Source organism: Esox lucius, chromosome 17, assembly GCF_011004845.1.
Source record: "Esox lucius isolate fEsoLuc1 chromosome 17, fEsoLuc1.pri, whole genome shotgun sequence".
Classification (NCBI taxonomy): domain Eukaryota; kingdom Metazoa; phylum Chordata; class Actinopteri; order Esociformes; family Esocidae; genus Esox; species Esox lucius.
Window position 1 is genome coordinate 35,110,751 of NC_047585.1, and position 14,710 is coordinate 35,125,460.

General features: G+C 44.4%; 24 non-coding genes across 24 annotated transcripts; 10 read left to right on the top strand and 14 right to left on the bottom strand.

Moving 5' to 3' along the window:
• Positions 1-442: 442 nt before the first annotated feature.
• Positions 443-515, bottom strand: trnak-uuu. The gene has a single exon. It is a non-coding gene; the product is annotated as a tRNA-Lys (tRNA).
• Positions 516-1,036: 521 nt separating this feature from the next.
• Positions 1,037-1,109, bottom strand: trnak-uuu. The gene has a single exon. It is a non-coding gene; the product is annotated as a tRNA-Lys (tRNA).
• A 149-nt stretch (positions 1,110-1,258) lies between these two features.
• trnaw-cca lies at positions 1,259-1,330 on the top strand. Its single transcript has one exon. It is a non-coding gene; the product is annotated as a tRNA-Trp (tRNA).
• Positions 1,331-1,810: 480 nt separating this feature from the next.
• On the bottom strand, positions 1,811-1,883 carry trnak-uuu. Its single transcript has one exon. It is a non-coding gene; the product is annotated as a tRNA-Lys (tRNA).
• A 521-nt stretch (positions 1,884-2,404) lies between these two features.
• trnak-uuu lies at positions 2,405-2,477 on the bottom strand. The gene has a single exon. It is a non-coding gene; the product is annotated as a tRNA-Lys (tRNA).
• Positions 2,478-2,628: 151 nt separating this feature from the next.
• trnaw-cca lies at positions 2,629-2,700 on the top strand. Its single transcript has one exon. It is a non-coding gene; the product is annotated as a tRNA-Trp (tRNA).
• Positions 2,701-3,179: 479 nt separating this feature from the next.
• Positions 3,180-3,252, bottom strand: trnak-uuu. The gene has a single exon. It is a non-coding gene; the product is annotated as a tRNA-Lys (tRNA).
• A 745-nt stretch (positions 3,253-3,997) lies between these two features.
• On the top strand, positions 3,998-4,069 carry trnaw-cca. Its single transcript has one exon. It is a non-coding gene; the product is annotated as a tRNA-Trp (tRNA).
• Positions 4,070-4,465: 396 nt separating this feature from the next.
• trnak-uuu lies at positions 4,466-4,538 on the bottom strand. Its single transcript has one exon. It is a non-coding gene; the product is annotated as a tRNA-Lys (tRNA).
• A 520-nt stretch (positions 4,539-5,058) lies between these two features.
• On the bottom strand, positions 5,059-5,131 carry trnak-uuu. Its single transcript has one exon. It is a non-coding gene; the product is annotated as a tRNA-Lys (tRNA).
• Positions 5,132-5,283: 152 nt separating this feature from the next.
• trnaw-cca lies at positions 5,284-5,355 on the top strand. Its single transcript has one exon. It is a non-coding gene; the product is annotated as a tRNA-Trp (tRNA).
• A 480-nt stretch (positions 5,356-5,835) lies between these two features.
• On the bottom strand, positions 5,836-5,908 carry trnak-uuu. Its single transcript has one exon. It is a non-coding gene; the product is annotated as a tRNA-Lys (tRNA).
• A 741-nt stretch (positions 5,909-6,649) lies between these two features.
• On the top strand, positions 6,650-6,721 carry trnaw-cca. Its single transcript has one exon. It is a non-coding gene; the product is annotated as a tRNA-Trp (tRNA).
• A 479-nt stretch (positions 6,722-7,200) lies between these two features.
• On the bottom strand, positions 7,201-7,273 carry trnak-uuu. Its single transcript has one exon. It is a non-coding gene; the product is annotated as a tRNA-Lys (tRNA).
• Positions 7,274-8,017: 744 nt separating this feature from the next.
• On the top strand, positions 8,018-8,089 carry trnaw-cca. Its single transcript has one exon. It is a non-coding gene; the product is annotated as a tRNA-Trp (tRNA).
• Positions 8,090-8,568: 479 nt separating this feature from the next.
• trnak-uuu lies at positions 8,569-8,641 on the bottom strand. The gene has a single exon. It is a non-coding gene; the product is annotated as a tRNA-Lys (tRNA).
• A 730-nt stretch (positions 8,642-9,371) lies between these two features.
• Positions 9,372-9,443, top strand: trnaw-cca. Its single transcript has one exon. It is a non-coding gene; the product is annotated as a tRNA-Trp (tRNA).
• Positions 9,444-9,922: 479 nt separating this feature from the next.
• Positions 9,923-9,995, bottom strand: trnak-uuu. Its single transcript has one exon. It is a non-coding gene; the product is annotated as a tRNA-Lys (tRNA).
• A 731-nt stretch (positions 9,996-10,726) lies between these two features.
• Positions 10,727-10,798, top strand: trnaw-cca. The gene has a single exon. It is a non-coding gene; the product is annotated as a tRNA-Trp (tRNA).
• A 479-nt stretch (positions 10,799-11,277) lies between these two features.
• Positions 11,278-11,350, bottom strand: trnak-uuu. The gene has a single exon. It is a non-coding gene; the product is annotated as a tRNA-Lys (tRNA).
• A 745-nt stretch (positions 11,351-12,095) lies between these two features.
• trnaw-cca lies at positions 12,096-12,167 on the top strand. Its single transcript has one exon. It is a non-coding gene; the product is annotated as a tRNA-Trp (tRNA).
• A 479-nt stretch (positions 12,168-12,646) lies between these two features.
• On the bottom strand, positions 12,647-12,719 carry trnak-uuu. The gene has a single exon. It is a non-coding gene; the product is annotated as a tRNA-Lys (tRNA).
• A 731-nt stretch (positions 12,720-13,450) lies between these two features.
• On the top strand, positions 13,451-13,522 carry trnaw-cca. Its single transcript has one exon. It is a non-coding gene; the product is annotated as a tRNA-Trp (tRNA).
• A 479-nt stretch (positions 13,523-14,001) lies between these two features.
• trnak-uuu lies at positions 14,002-14,074 on the bottom strand. The gene has a single exon. It is a non-coding gene; the product is annotated as a tRNA-Lys (tRNA).
• Positions 14,075-14,710: the final 636 nt, after the last annotated feature.

Here is a 14,710-nt window from a genome sequence, read left to right on the forward strand (position 1 = left end):
GCAGACAAGAAATAATCCAAACATAGAGTAGGCCTAGCCATCCCTGTTCCTGGAAATGTACTCTGCTCTCGGTGTTGTGTTCAATTGGGAACACAGGCTTTATGACAATTTTCAGAAATCTCACTGACACTCAAAATTCCGGTGGGTTTGCACTCGAAAAAATGCTGCAAACCCTTTGAGCTTTTTGACCAATTGCAGAAATCTCACTGACACTCAAAATTCCGGTGGGTTTGCACTCGACAAAATGCTGCAAACCCTTTGAGCTTTTTGACCAATTGCAGAAATTTCAGTGACACTCAAAATTCCATTGGGTTTACACTCGACGAAATGTTGCAAACACTTTGAGCTTTTTGACAAATTCCAGAAATCTCAGTGACACTCAAAATTCCGTTGGGTTTACACTCGACGAAATGCTGCAAACCCTTTGGCATTAAATAGGTCACGCCCGAACAGGGACTTGAACCCTGGACCCTCAGATTAAAAGTCTGATGCTCTACCGACTGAGCTATCCGGGCTCTGTAAGCTCCTTCACACCACCCTGGTGTCCCAGTCCAATCTCTATATTCCTGCAATGAATGGATTTGCCATGGAATCAACAAAGCAATGAGGCATCAACATGAAGTGTTGTGTTTCCTTGGGATCAGGGTCAAAGTTTTGACAAATTCAAGACATTTCAAAGACCCCAATAGCTGTGTCGGTGGGAGAGCATCTACAGACAACGTGAGAGAGTTCCGAAAGTCACAGCTTCCATTGTGGGTGTGCTGATCTGCGTGTATACCTGTGAAAAGTCCATATTAACGTCAGTGTGAAAAACTAAAAGTAACGTATTGCATGAACTCTGTGGCAGTAAAATTTCAACTTGTCAGCATTTCATGGATAACATACAGAATAAACAAATGTGTGAGGCTACAGGGGGCATTTCATGGAGTTTTGGGTTTAATTTGGAATCCAGTCGAAATGTGGGAACATTTCAACGCTTTCCCGGAAGAGGGATATATAAAGGGCCCATGCTGAACTGCAAGGTTAAGATACTCTTCGCCTGAACAGGGACTTGAACCCTGGACCCTCAGATTAAAAGTCTGATGCTCTACCGACTGAGCTATCCAGGCTGTGTGCAGTCTGCCTTGGTCACGTTGTGTCGCAGGAAATACCCACTTCAAACAGTCACAAAATCACTGATTCTCTGTTCTGAGCGTCAGAAAATGTATGTAGTCATGCTAAAGTGTCGTGCCAAAAAACCCAGGGTCTTTCCTTATAGGACCTCGTGGCGCAACGGTAGCGCTTCTGACTCCAGATCAGAAGGTTGCGTGTTCAAATCACGTCGGGGTCATGCGTTTTATACAAACAAGATGAGGTTGACTTGCATTGCAGACAAGAAATAATCCAAACATAGAGTAGGCCTAGCCATCCCTGTTCCTGGAAATGTACTCTGCTCTCGGTGTTGTGTTCAATTGGGAACACAGGCTTTATGACAATTTTCAGAAATCTCACTGACACTCAAAATTCCAGGTGGGTTTGCACTCGACAAAATGCTGCAAACCCTTTGAGCTTTTTGACCAATTGCAGAAATCTCACTGACACTCAAAATTCCGGTGGGTTTGCACTCGACAAAATGCTGCAAACCCTTTGAGCTTTTTGACCAATTGCAGAAATTTCAGTGACACTCAAAATTCCATTGGGTTTACACTCGACGAAATGTTGCAAACACTTTGAGCTTTTTGACAAATTCCAGAAATCTCAGTGACACTCAAAATTCCGTTGGGTTTACACTCGACGAAATGCTGCAAACCCTTTGGCATTAAATAGGTCACGCCCGAACAGGGACTTGAACCCTGGACCCTCAGATTAAAAGTCTGATGCTCTACCGACTGAGCTATCCGGGCTCTGTAAGCTCCTTCACACCACCCTGGTGTCCCAGTCCAATCTCTATATTCCTGCAATGAATGGATTTGCCATGGAATCAACAAAGCAATGAGGCATCAACATGAAGTGTTGTGTTTCCTTGGGATCAGGGTCAAAGTTTTGACAAATTCAAGACATTTCAAAGACCCCAATAGCTGTGTCGGTGGGAGAGCATCTACAGACAACGTGAGAGAGTTCCGAAAGTCACAGCTTCCATTGTGGGTGTGCTGATCTGCGTGTATACCTGTGAAAAGTCCATATTAATGTCAGTGTGAAAAACAAAAGTAACGTATTGCATGAACTCTGTGGCAGTAAAATTTCAACTTGTCAGCATTTCATGGATAACATACAGAATAAACAAATGTGTGAGGCTACAGGGGGCATTTCATGGAGTTTTGTGTTAAATTTGGAATCCAGTCGAAATGTGGGAACATTCCAAAGCTTCCCCGGAAGAGGGATATATAAAGGGCCCATGCTTGAACTGCAAGGTTGAGATACTCTTCGCCTGAACAGGGACTTGAACCCTGGACCCTCAGATTAAAAGTCTGATGCTCTACCGACTGAGCTATCCAGGCTCTGTGCAGTCGGCCTTCGTCACGTTGTGTCGCAGGAAATACCCACTTCAAACAGTCACAAAATCACTGATTCTCTGTTCTGAGGGTCAGAAAATGTATGTAGAGTCATGCTAAAGTGTCGTGCCAAAAAACCCAGGGCCTTTCCTTATAGGACCTCGTGGCGCAACGGTAGCGCGTCTGACTCCAGATCAGAAGGTTGCGTGTTCAAATCACGTCGGGGTCATGCGTTTTATACAAACAAGATGAGGTTGACTTGCATTGCAGACAAGAAATAATCCAAACATAGAGTAGGCCTAGCCATCCCTGTTCCTGGAAATGTACTCTGCTCTCGGTGTTGTGTTCAATTGGGAACACAGGCTTTATGACAATTTTCAGAAATCTCACTGACACTCAAAATTCCAGTGGGTTTGCACTCGACAAAATGCTGCAAACCCTTTGAGCTTTTTGACCAATTGCAGAAATCTCACTGACACTCAAAATTCCGGTGGGTTTGCACTCGACAAAATGCTGCAAACCCTTTGAGCTTTTTGACCAATTGCAGAAATTTCAGTGACACTCAAAATTCCATTGGGTTTACACTCGACGAAATGTTGCAAACACTTTGAGCTTTTTGACAAATTCCAGAAATCTCAGTGACACTCAAAATTCCGTTGGGTTTACACTCGACGAAATGCTGCAAACCCTTTGGCATTAAATAGGTCACGCCCGAACAGGGACTTGAACCCTGGACCCTCAGATTAAAAGTCTGATGCTCTACCGACTGAGCTATCCGGGCTCTGTAAGCTCCTTCACACCACCCTGGTGTCCCAGTCCAATCTCTATATTCCTGCAATGAATGGATTTGCCATGGAATCAACAAAGCAATGAGGCATCAACATGAAGTGTTGTGTTTCCTTGGGATCAGGGTCAAAGTTTTGACAAATTCAAGACATTTCAAAGACCCCAATAGCTGTGTCGGTGGGAGAGCATCTACAGACAACGTGAGAGAGTTCCGAAAGTCACAGCTTCCATTGTGGGTGTGCTGATCTGCGTGTATACCTGTGAAAAGTCCATATTAACGTCAGTGTGAAAAACTAAAAGTAACGTATTGCATGAACTCTGTGGCAGTAAAATTTCAACTTGTCAGCATTTCATGGATAACATACAGAATAAACAAATGTGTGAGGCTACAGGGGGCATTTCATGGAGTTTTGTGTTAAATTTGGAATCCAGTCGAAATGTGGGAACATTCCAAAGCTTCCCCGGAAGAGGGATATATAAAGGGCCCATGCTGAACTGCAAGGTAGAGATACTCTTCGCCTGAACAGGGACTTGAACCCTGGACCCTCAGATTAAAAGTCTGATGCTCTACCGACTGAGCTATCCGGGCTCTGTGCAGTCGGCCTTCGTCACGTTGTGTCGCAGGAAATACCCACTTCAAACAGTCACAAAATCACTGATTCTCTGTTCTGAGGGTCAGAAAATGTATGTAGAGTCATGCTAAAGTGTCGTGCCAAAAAACCCAGGGCCTTTCCTTATAGGACCTCGTGGCGCAACGGTAGCGCGTCTGACTCCAGATCAGAAGGTTGCGTGTTCAAATCACGTCGGGGTCATGCGTTTTATACAAACAAGATGAGGTTGACTTGCATTGCAGACAAGAAATAATCCAAACATAGAGTAGGCCTAGCCATCCCTGTTCCTGGAAATGTACTCTGCTCTCGGTGTTGTGTTCAATTGGGAACACAGGCTTTATGACAATTTTCAGAAATCTCACTGACACTCAAAATTCCGGTGGGTTTGCACTCGACAAAATGCTGCAAACCCTTTGAGCTTTTTGACCAATTGCAGAAATTTCAGTGACACTCAAAATTCCATTGGGTTTACACTCGACGAAATGCTGCAAACACTTTGAGCTTTTTGACAAATTCCAGAAATCTCAGTGACACTCAAAATTCCGTTGGGTTTACACTCGACGAAATGCTGCAAACCCTTTGGCATTAAATAGGTCACGCCCGAACAGGGACTTGAACCCTGGACCCTCAGATTAAAAGTCTGATGCTCTACCGACTGAGCTATCCGGGCTCTGTAAGCTCCTTCACACCACCCTGGTGTCCCAGTCCAATCTCTATATTCCTGCAATGAATGGATTTGCCATGGAATCAACAAAGCAATGAGGCATCAACATGAAGTGTTGTGTTTCCTTGGGATCAGGGTCAAAGTTTTGACAAATTCAAGACATTTCAAAGACCCCAATAGCTGTGTCGGTGGGAGAGCATCTACAGACAACGTGAGAGAGTTCCGAAAGTCACAGCTTCCATTGTGGGTGTGCTGATCTGCGTGTATACCTGTGAAAAGTCCATATTAATGTCAGTGTGAAAAACTAAAGTAACGTATTGCATGAACTCTGTGGCAGTAAAATTTCAACTTGTCAGCATTTCATGGATAACATACAGAATAAACAAATGTGTGAGGCTACAGGGGGCATTTCATGGAGTTTTGTGTTAAATTTGGAATCCAGTCGAAATGTGGGAACATTCCAAAGCTTCCCCGGAAGAGGGATATATAAATGGCCCATGCTGAACTGCAAGGTTGAGATACTCTTCGCCTGAACAGGGACTTGAACCCTGGACCCTCAGATTAAAAGTCTGATGCTCTACCGACTGAGCTATCCAGGCTCTGTGCAGTCTGCCTTCGGTCACGTTGTGTCGCAGGAAATACCCACTTCAAACAGTCACAAAATCACTGATTCTCTGTTCTGAGGGCCAGAAAATGTATGTAGAGTCATGCTAAAGTGTCGTGCCAAAAAACCCAGGGCCTTTCCTTATAGGACCTCGTGGCGCAACGGTAGCGCGTCTGACTCCAGATCAGAAGGTTGCGTGTTCAAATCACGTCGGGGTCATGCGTTTTATACAAACAAGATGAGGTTGACTTGCATTGCAGACAAGAAATAATCCAAACATAGAGTAGGCCTAGCCATCCCTGTTCCTGGAAATGTACTCTGCTCTCGGTGTTGTGTTCAATTGGGAACACAGGCTTTATGACAATTTTCAGAAATCTCACTGACACTCAAAATTCCAGGTGGGTTTGCACTCGACAAAATGCTGCAAACCCTTTGAGCTTTTTGACCAATTGCAGAAATCTCACTGACACTCAAAATTCCGGTGGGTTTGCACTCGACAAAATGCTGCAAACCCTTTGAGCTTTTTGACCAATTGCAGAAATTTCAGTGACACTCAAAATTCCATTGGGTTTACACTCGACGAAATGTTGCAAACACTTTGAGCTTTTTGACAAATTCCAGAAATCTCAGTGACACTCAAAATTCCGTTGGGTTTACACTCGACGAAATGCTGCAAACCCTTTGGCATTAAATAGGTCACGCCCGAACAGGGACTTGAACCCTGGACCCTCAGATTAAAAGTCTGATGCTCTACCGACTGAGCTATCCGGGCTCTGTAAGCTCCTTCACACCACCCTGGTGTCCCAGTCCAATCTCTATATTCCTGCAATGAATGGATTTGCCATGGAATCAACAAAGCAATGAGGCATCAACATGAAGTGTTGTGTTTCCTTGGGATCAGGGTCAAAGTTTTGACAAATTCAAGACATTTCAAAGACCCCAATAGCTGTGTCGGTGGGAGAGCATCTACAGACAACGTGAGAGAGTTCCGAAAGTCACAAAGTCACAGCTTCCATTGTGGGTGTGCTGATCTGCGTGTATACCTGTGAAAAGTCCATATTAACGTCAGTGTGAAAAACAAAAGTAACGTATTGCATGAACTCTGTGGCAGTAAAATTTCAACTTGTCAGCATTTCATGGATAACATACAGAATAAACAAATGTGTGAGGCTACAGGGGGCATTTCATGGAGTTTTGTGTTAAATTTGGAATCCAGTCGAAATGTGGGAACATTCAACGCTTTCCCCGGAAGATGGGATATATAAAGGGCCCATGCTTGAACTGCAAGGTTAGAGACACTCTTCGCCTGAACAGGGACTTGAACCCTGGACCCTCAGATTAAAAGTCTGATGCTCTACCGACTGAGCTATCCAGGCTCTGTGCAGTCGGCCTTCGTCACGTTGTGTCGCAGGAAATACCCACTTCAAACAGTCACAAAATCACTGATTCTCTGTTCTGAGCGTCAGAAAATGTTAAAGTGTCGTGCCAAAAAACCCAGGGCCTTTCCTTATAGGACCTCGTGGCGCAACGGTAGCGCGTCTGACTCCAGATCAGAAGGTTGCGTGTTCAAATCACGTCGGGGTCATGCGTTTTATACAAACAAGATGAGGTTGACTTGCATTGCAGACAAGAAATAATCCAAACATAGAGTAGGCCTAGCCATCCCTGTTCCTGGAAATGTACTCTGCTCTCGGTGTTGTGTTCAATTGGGAACACAGGCTTTATGACAATTTTCAGAAATCTCACTGACACTCAAAATTCCGGTGGGTTTGCACTCGAAAAAATGCTGCAAACCCTTTGAGCTTTTTGACCAATTGCAGAAATCTCACTGACACTCAAAATTCCGGTGGGTTTGCACTCGACAAAATGCTGCAAACCCTTTGAGCTTTTTGACCAATTGCAGAAATTTCAGTGACACTCAAAATTCCATTGGGTTTACACTCGACGAAATGTTGCAAACACTTTGAGCTTTTTGACAAATTCCAGAAATCTCAGTGACACTCAAAATTCCGTTGGGTTTACACTCGACGAAATGCTGCAAACCCTTTGGCATTAAATAGGTCACGCCCGAACAGGGACTTGAACCCTGGACCCTCAGATTAAAAGTCTGATGCTCTACCGACTGAGCTATCCGGGCTCTGTAAGCTCCTTCACACCACCCTGGTGTCCCAGTCCAATCTCTATATTCCTGCAATGAATGGATTTGCCATGGAATCAACAAAGCAATGAGGCATCAACATGAAGTGTTGTGTTTCCTTGGGATCAGGGTCAAAGTTTTGACAAATTCAAGACATTTCAAAGACCCCAATAGCTGTGTCGGTGGGAGAGCATCTACAGACAACGTGAGAGAGTTCCGAAAGTCACAGCTTCCATTGTGGGTGTGCTGATCTGCGTGTATACCTGTGAAAAGTCCATATTAATGTCAGTGTGAAAAACTAAAGTAACGTATTGCATGAACTCTGTGGCAGTAAAATTTCAACTTGTCAGCATTTCATGGATAACATACAGAATAAACAAATGTGTGAGGCTACAGGGGGCATTTCATGGAGTTTTGTGTTAAATTTGGAATCCAGTCGAAATGTGGGAACATTCCAAAGCTTCCCCGGAAGAGGGATATATAAAGGGCCCATGCTGAACTGCAAGGTTAAGATACTCTTCGCCTGAACAGGGACTTGAACCCTGGACCCTCAGATTAAAAGTCTGATGCTCTACCGACTGAGCTATCCAGGCTGTGTGCAGTCGGCCTTGGTCACGTTGTGTCGCAGGAAATACCCACTTCAAACAGTCACAAAATCACTGATTCTCTGTTCTGAGGGCCAGAAAATGTATGTAGAGTCATGCTAAAGTGTCGTGCCAAAAAACCCAGGGCCTTTCCTTATAGGACCTCGTGGCGCAACGGTAGCGCGTCTGACTCCAGATCAGAAGGTTGCGTGTTCAAATCACGTCGGGGTCATGCGTTTTATACAAACAAGATGAGGTTGACTTGCATTGCAGACAAGAAATAATCCAAACATAGAGTAGGCCTAGCCATCCCTGTTCCTGGAAATGTACTCTGCTCTCGGTGTTGTGTTCAATTGGGAACACAGGCTTTATGACAATTTTCAGAAATCTCACTGACACTCAAAATTCCGGTGGGTTTGCACTCGAAAAAATGCTGCAAACCCTTTGAGCTTTTTGACCAATTGCAGAAATCTCACTGACACTCAAAATTCCGGTGGGTTTGCACTCGACAAAATGCTGCAAACCCTTTGAGCTTTTTGACCAATTGCAGAAATTTCAGTGACACTCAAAATTCCATTGGGTTTACACTCGACGAAATGTTGCAAACACTTTGAGCTTTTTGACAAATTCCAGAAATCTCAGTGACACTCAAAATTCCGTTGGGTTTACACTCGACGAAATGCTGCAAACCCTTTGGCATTAAATAGGTCACGCCCGAACAGGGACTTGAACCCTGGACCCTCAGATTAAAAGTCTGATGCTCTACCGACTGAGCTATCCGGGCTCTGTAAGCTCCTTCACACCACCCTGGTGTCCCAGTCCAATCTCTATATTCCTGCAATGAATGGATTTGCCATGGAATCAACAAAGCAATGAGGCATCAACATGAAGTGTTGTGTTTCCTTGGGATCAGGGTCAAAGTTTTGACAAATTCAAGACATTTCAAAGACCCCAATAGCTGTGTCGGTGGGAGAGCATCTACAGACAACGTGAGAGAGTTCCGAAAGTCACAGCTTCCATTGTGGGTGTGCTGATCTGCGTGTATACCTGTGAAAAGTCCATATTAACGTCAGTGTGAAAAACAAAAGTAACGTATTGCATGAACTCTGTGGCAGTAAAATTTCAACTTGTCAGCATTTCATGGATAACATACAGAATAAACAAATGTGTGAGGCTACAGGGGGCATTTCATGGAGTTTTGTGTTAAATTTGGAATCCAGTCGAAATGTGGGAACATTTCAACGCTTTCCCGGAAGTGGGATATATAAAGGGCCCATGTTGAACTGCAAGGTTGAGACACTCTTCGCCTGAACAGGGACTTGAACCCTGGACCCTCAGATTAAAAGTCTGATGCTCTACCGACTGAGCTATCCAGGCTCTGTGCAGTCGGCCTTCGTCACGTTGTGTCGCAGGAAATACCCACTTCAAACAGTCACAAAATCACTGATTCTCTGTTCTGAGCGTCAGAAAATGTTAAAGTGTCGTGCCAAAAAACCCAGGGCCTTTCCTTATAGGACCTCGTGGCGCAACGGTAGCGCGTCTGACTCCAGATCAGAAGGTTGCGTGTTCAAATCACGTCGGGGTCATGCGTTTTATACAAACAAGATGAGGTTGACTTGCATTGCAGACAAGAAATAATCCAAACATAGAGTAGGCCTAGCCATCCCTGTTCCTGGAAATGTACTCTGCTCTCGGTGTTGTGTTCAATTGGGAACACAGGCTTTATGACAATTTTCAGAAATCTCACTGACACTCAAAATTCCGGTGGGTTTGCACTCGAAAAAATGCTGCAAACCCTTTGAGCTTTTTGACCAATTGCAGAAATCTCACTGACACTCAAAATTCCGGTGGGTTTGCACTCGACAAAATGCTGCAAACCCTTTGAGCTTTTTGACCAATTGCAGAAATTTCAGTGACACTCAAAATTCCATTGGGTTTACACTCGACGAAATGTTGCAAACACTTTGAGCTTTTTGACAAATTCCAGAAATCTCAGTGACACTCAAAATTCCGTTGGGTTTACACTCGACGAAATGCTGCAAACCCTTTGGCATTAAATAGGTCACGCCCGAACAGGGACTTGAACCCTGGACCCTCAGATTAAAAGTCTGATGCTCTACCGACTGAGCTATCCGGGCTCTGTAAGCTCCTTCACACCACCCTGGTGTCCCAGTCCAATCTCTATATTCCTGCAATGAATGGATTTGCCATGGAATCAACAAAGCAATGAGGCATCAACATGAAGTGTTGTGTTTCCTTGGGATCAGGGTCAAAGTTTTGACAAATTCAAGACATTTCAAAGACCCCAATAGCTGTGTCGGTGGGAGAGCATCTACAGACAACGTGAGAGAGTTCCGAAAGTCACAGCTTCCATTGTGGGTGTGCTGATCTGCGTGTATACCTGTGAAAAGTCCATATTAACGTCAGTGTGAAAAACAAAAGTAACGTATTGCATGAACTCTGTGGCAGTAAAATTTCAACTTGTCAGCATTTCATGGATAACATACAGAATAAACAAATGTGTGAGGCTACAGGGGGCATTTCATGGAGTTTTGTGTTAAATTTGGAATCCAGTCGAAATGTGGGAACATTTCAACGCTTTCCCCGGAAGTGGGATATATAAAGGGCCCATGTTGAACTGCAAGGTTGAGACACTCTTCGCCTGAACAGGGACTTGAACCCTGGACCCTCAGATTAAAAGTCTGATGCTCTACCGACTGAGCTATCCAGGCTCTGTGCAGTCGGCCTTCGTCACGTTGTGTCGCAGGAAATACCCACTTCAAACAGTCACAAAATCACTGATTCTCTGTTCTGAGCGTCAGAAAATGTTAAAGTGTCGTGCCAAAAAACCCAGGGCCTTTCCTTATAGGACCTCGTGGCGCAACGGTAGCGCGTCTGACTCCAGATCAGAAGGTTGCGTGTTCAAATCACGTCGGGGTCATGCGTTTTATACAAACAAGATGAGGTTGACTTGCATTGCAGACAAGAAATAATCCAAACATAGAGTAGGCCTAGCCATCCCTGTTCCTGGAAATGTACTCTGCTCTCGGTGTTGTGTTCAATTGGGAACACAGGCTTTATGACAATTTTCAGAAATCTCACTGACACTCAAAATTCCGGTGGGTTTGCACTCGAAAAAATGCTGCAAACCCTTTGAGCTTTTTGACCAATTGCAGAAATCTCACTGACACTCAAAATTCCGGTGGGTTTGCACTCGACAAAATGCTGCAAACCCTTTGAGCTTTTTGACCAATTGCAGAAATTTCAGTGACACTCAAAATTCCATTGGGTTTACACTCGACGAAATGCTGCAAACACTTTGAGCTTTTTGACAAATTCCAGAAATCTCAGTGACACTCAAAATTCCGTTGGGTTTACACTCGACGAAATGCTGCAATCCCTTTGGCATTAAATAGGTCACGCCCGAACAGGGACTTGAACCCTGGACCCTCAGATTAAAAGTCTGATGCTCTACCGACTGAGCTATCCGGGCTCTGTAAGCTCCTTCACACCACCCTGGTGTCCCAGTCCAATCTCTATATTCCTGCAATGAATGGATTTGCCATGGAATCAACAAAGCAATGAGGCATCAACATGAAGTGTTGTGTTTCCTTGGGATCAGGGTCAAAGTTTTGACAAAATCAAGACATTTCAAAGACCCCAATAGCTGTGTCGGTGGGAGAGCATCTACAGACAACGTGAGAGAGTTCCGAAAGTCACAGCTTCCATTGTGGGTGTGCTGATCTGCGTGTATACCTGTGAAAAGTCCATATTAACGTCAGTGTGAAAAACAAAAGTAACGTATTGCATGAACTCTGTGGCAGTAAAATTTCAACTTGTCAGCATTTCATGGATAACATACAGAATAAACAAATGTGTGAGGCTACAGGGGGCATTTCATGGAGTTTTGTGTTAAATTTGGAATCCAGTCGAAATGTGGGAACATTTCAACGCTTCCCCGGAAGAGGGATATATAAAGGGCCCATGCTGAACTGCAAGGTTGAGATACTCTTCGCCTGAACAGGGACTTGAACCCTGGACCCTCAGATTAAAAGTCTGATGCTCTACCGACTGAGCTATCCAGGCTCTGTGCAGTCGGCCTTCGGTCACGTTGTGTCGCAGGAAATACCCACTTCAAACAGTCACAAAATCACTGATTCTCTGTTCTGAGCGTCAGAAAATGTATGTAGAGTCATGCTAAAGTGTCGTGCCAAAAAACCCAGGGTCTTTCCTTATAGGACCTCGTGGCGCAACGGTAGCGCGTCTGACTCCAGATCAGAAGGTTGCGTGTTCAAATCACGTCGGGGTCATGCATTTTATACAAACAAGATGAGGTTGACTTGCATTGCAGACAAGAAATAATCCAAACATAGAGTAGGCCTAGCCATCTCTGTTCCTGGAAATGTACTCTGCTCTCGGTGTTGTGTTCAATTGGGAACACAGGCTTTTTGACAATTTTCAGAAATCTCACTGACACTCAAAATTCCGGTGGGTTTGCACTCGAAAAAATGCTGCAAACCCTTTGAGCTTTTTGACCAATTGCAGAAATCTCACTGACACTCAAAATTCCGGTGGGTTTGCACTCGACAAAATGCTGCAAACCCTTTGAGCTTTTTGACCAATTGCAGAAATTTCAGTGACACTCAAAATTCCATTGGGTTTACACTCGACGAAATGTTGCAAACACTTTGAGCTTTTTGACAAATTCCAGAAATCTCAGTGACACTCAAAATTCCGTTGGGTTTACACTCGACGAAATGCTGCAAACCCTTTGGCATTAAATAGGTCACGCCCGAACAGGGACTTGAACCCTGGACCCTCAGATTAAAAGTCTGATGCTCTACCGACTGAGCTATCCGGGCTCTGTAAGCTCCTTCACACCACCCTGGTGTCCCAGTCCAATCTCTATATTCCTGCAATGAATGGATTTGCCATGGAATCAACAAAGCAATGAGGCATCAACATGAAGTGTTGTGTTTCCTTGGGATCAGGGTCAAAGTTTTGACAAATTCAAGACATTTCAAAGACCCCAATAGCTGTGTCGGTGGGAGAGCATCTACAGACAACGTGAGAGAGTTCCGAAAGTCACAGCTTCCATTGTGGGTGTGCTGATCTGCGTGTATACCTGTGAAAAGTCCATATTAACGTCAGTGTGAAAAACAAAAGTAACGTATTGCATGAACTCTGTGGCAGTAAAATTTCAACTTGTCAGCATTTCATGGATAACATACAGAATAAACAAATGTGTGAGGCTACAGGGGGCATTTCATGGAGTTTTGTGTTAAATTTGGAATCCAGTCGAAATGTGGGAACATTTCAACGCTTTCCCCGGAAGTGGGATATATAAAGGGCCCATGTTGAACTGCAAGGTTGAGACACTCTTCGCCTGAACAGGGACTTGAACCCTGGACCCTCAGATTAAAAGTCTGATGCTCTACCGACTGAGCTATCCAGGCTCTGTGCAGTCGGCCTTCGTCACGTTGTGTCGCAGGAAATACCCACTTCAAACAGTCACAAAATCACTGATTCTCTGTTCTGAGCGTCAGAAAATGTTAAAGTGTCGTGCCAAAAAACCCAGGGCCTTTCCTTATAGGACCTCGTGGCGCAACGGTAGCGCGTCTGACTCCAGATCAGAAGGTTGCGTGTTCAAATCACGTCGGGGTCATGCGTTTTATACAAACAAGATGAGGTTGACTTGCATTGCAGACAAGAAATAATCCAAACATAGAGTAGGCCTAGCCATCCCTGTTCCTGGAAATGTACTCTGCTCTCGGTGTTGTGTTCAATTGGGAACACAGGCTTTATGACAATTTTCAGAAATCTCACTGACACTCAAAATTCCGGTGGGTTTGCACTCGAAAAAATGCTGCAAACCCTTTGAGCTTTTTGACCAATTGCAGAAATCTCACTGACACTCAAAATTCCGGTGGGTTTGCACTCGACAAAATGCTGCAAACCCTTTGAGCTTTTTGACCAATTGCAGAAATTTCAGTGACACTCAAAATTCCATTGGGTTTACACTCGACGAAATGTTGCAAACACTTTGAGCTTTTTGACAAATTCCAGAAATCTCAGTGACACTCAAAATTCCGTTGGGTTTACACTCGACGAAATGCTGCAAACCCTTTGGCATTAAATAGGTCACGCCCGAACAGGGACTTGAACCCTGGACCCTCAGATTAAAAGTCTGATGCTCTACCGACTGAGCTATCCGGGCTCTGTAAGCTCCTTCACACCACCCTGGTGTCCCAGTCCAATCTCTATATTCCTGCAATGAATGGATTTGCCATGGAATCAACAAAGCAATGAGGCATCAACATGAAGTGTTGTGTTTCCTTGGGATCAGGGTCAAAGTTTTGACAAATTCAAGACATTTCAAAGACCCCAATAGCTGTGTCGGTGGGAGAGCATCTACAGACAACGTGAGAGAGTTCCGAAAGTCACAGCTTCCATTGTGGGTGTGCTGATCTGCGTGTATACCTGTGAAAAGTCCATATTAACGTCAGTGTGAAAAACAAAAGTAACGTATTGCATGAACTCTGTGGCAGTAAAATTTCAACTTGTCAGCATTTCATGGATAACATACAGAATAAACAAATGTGTGAGGCTACAGGGGGCATTTCATGGAGTTTTGTGTTAAATTTGGAATCCAGTCGAAATGTGGGAACATTCCAACGCTTCCCGGAAGTAGGGATATATAAAGGGCCCATGTTGAACTGCAAGGTTGAGACACTCTTCGCCTGAACAGGGACTTGAACCCTGGACCCTCAGATTAAAAGTCTGATGCTCTACCGACTGAGCTATCCAGGCTCTGTGCAGTCGGCCTTCGTCACGTTGTGTCGCAGGAAATACC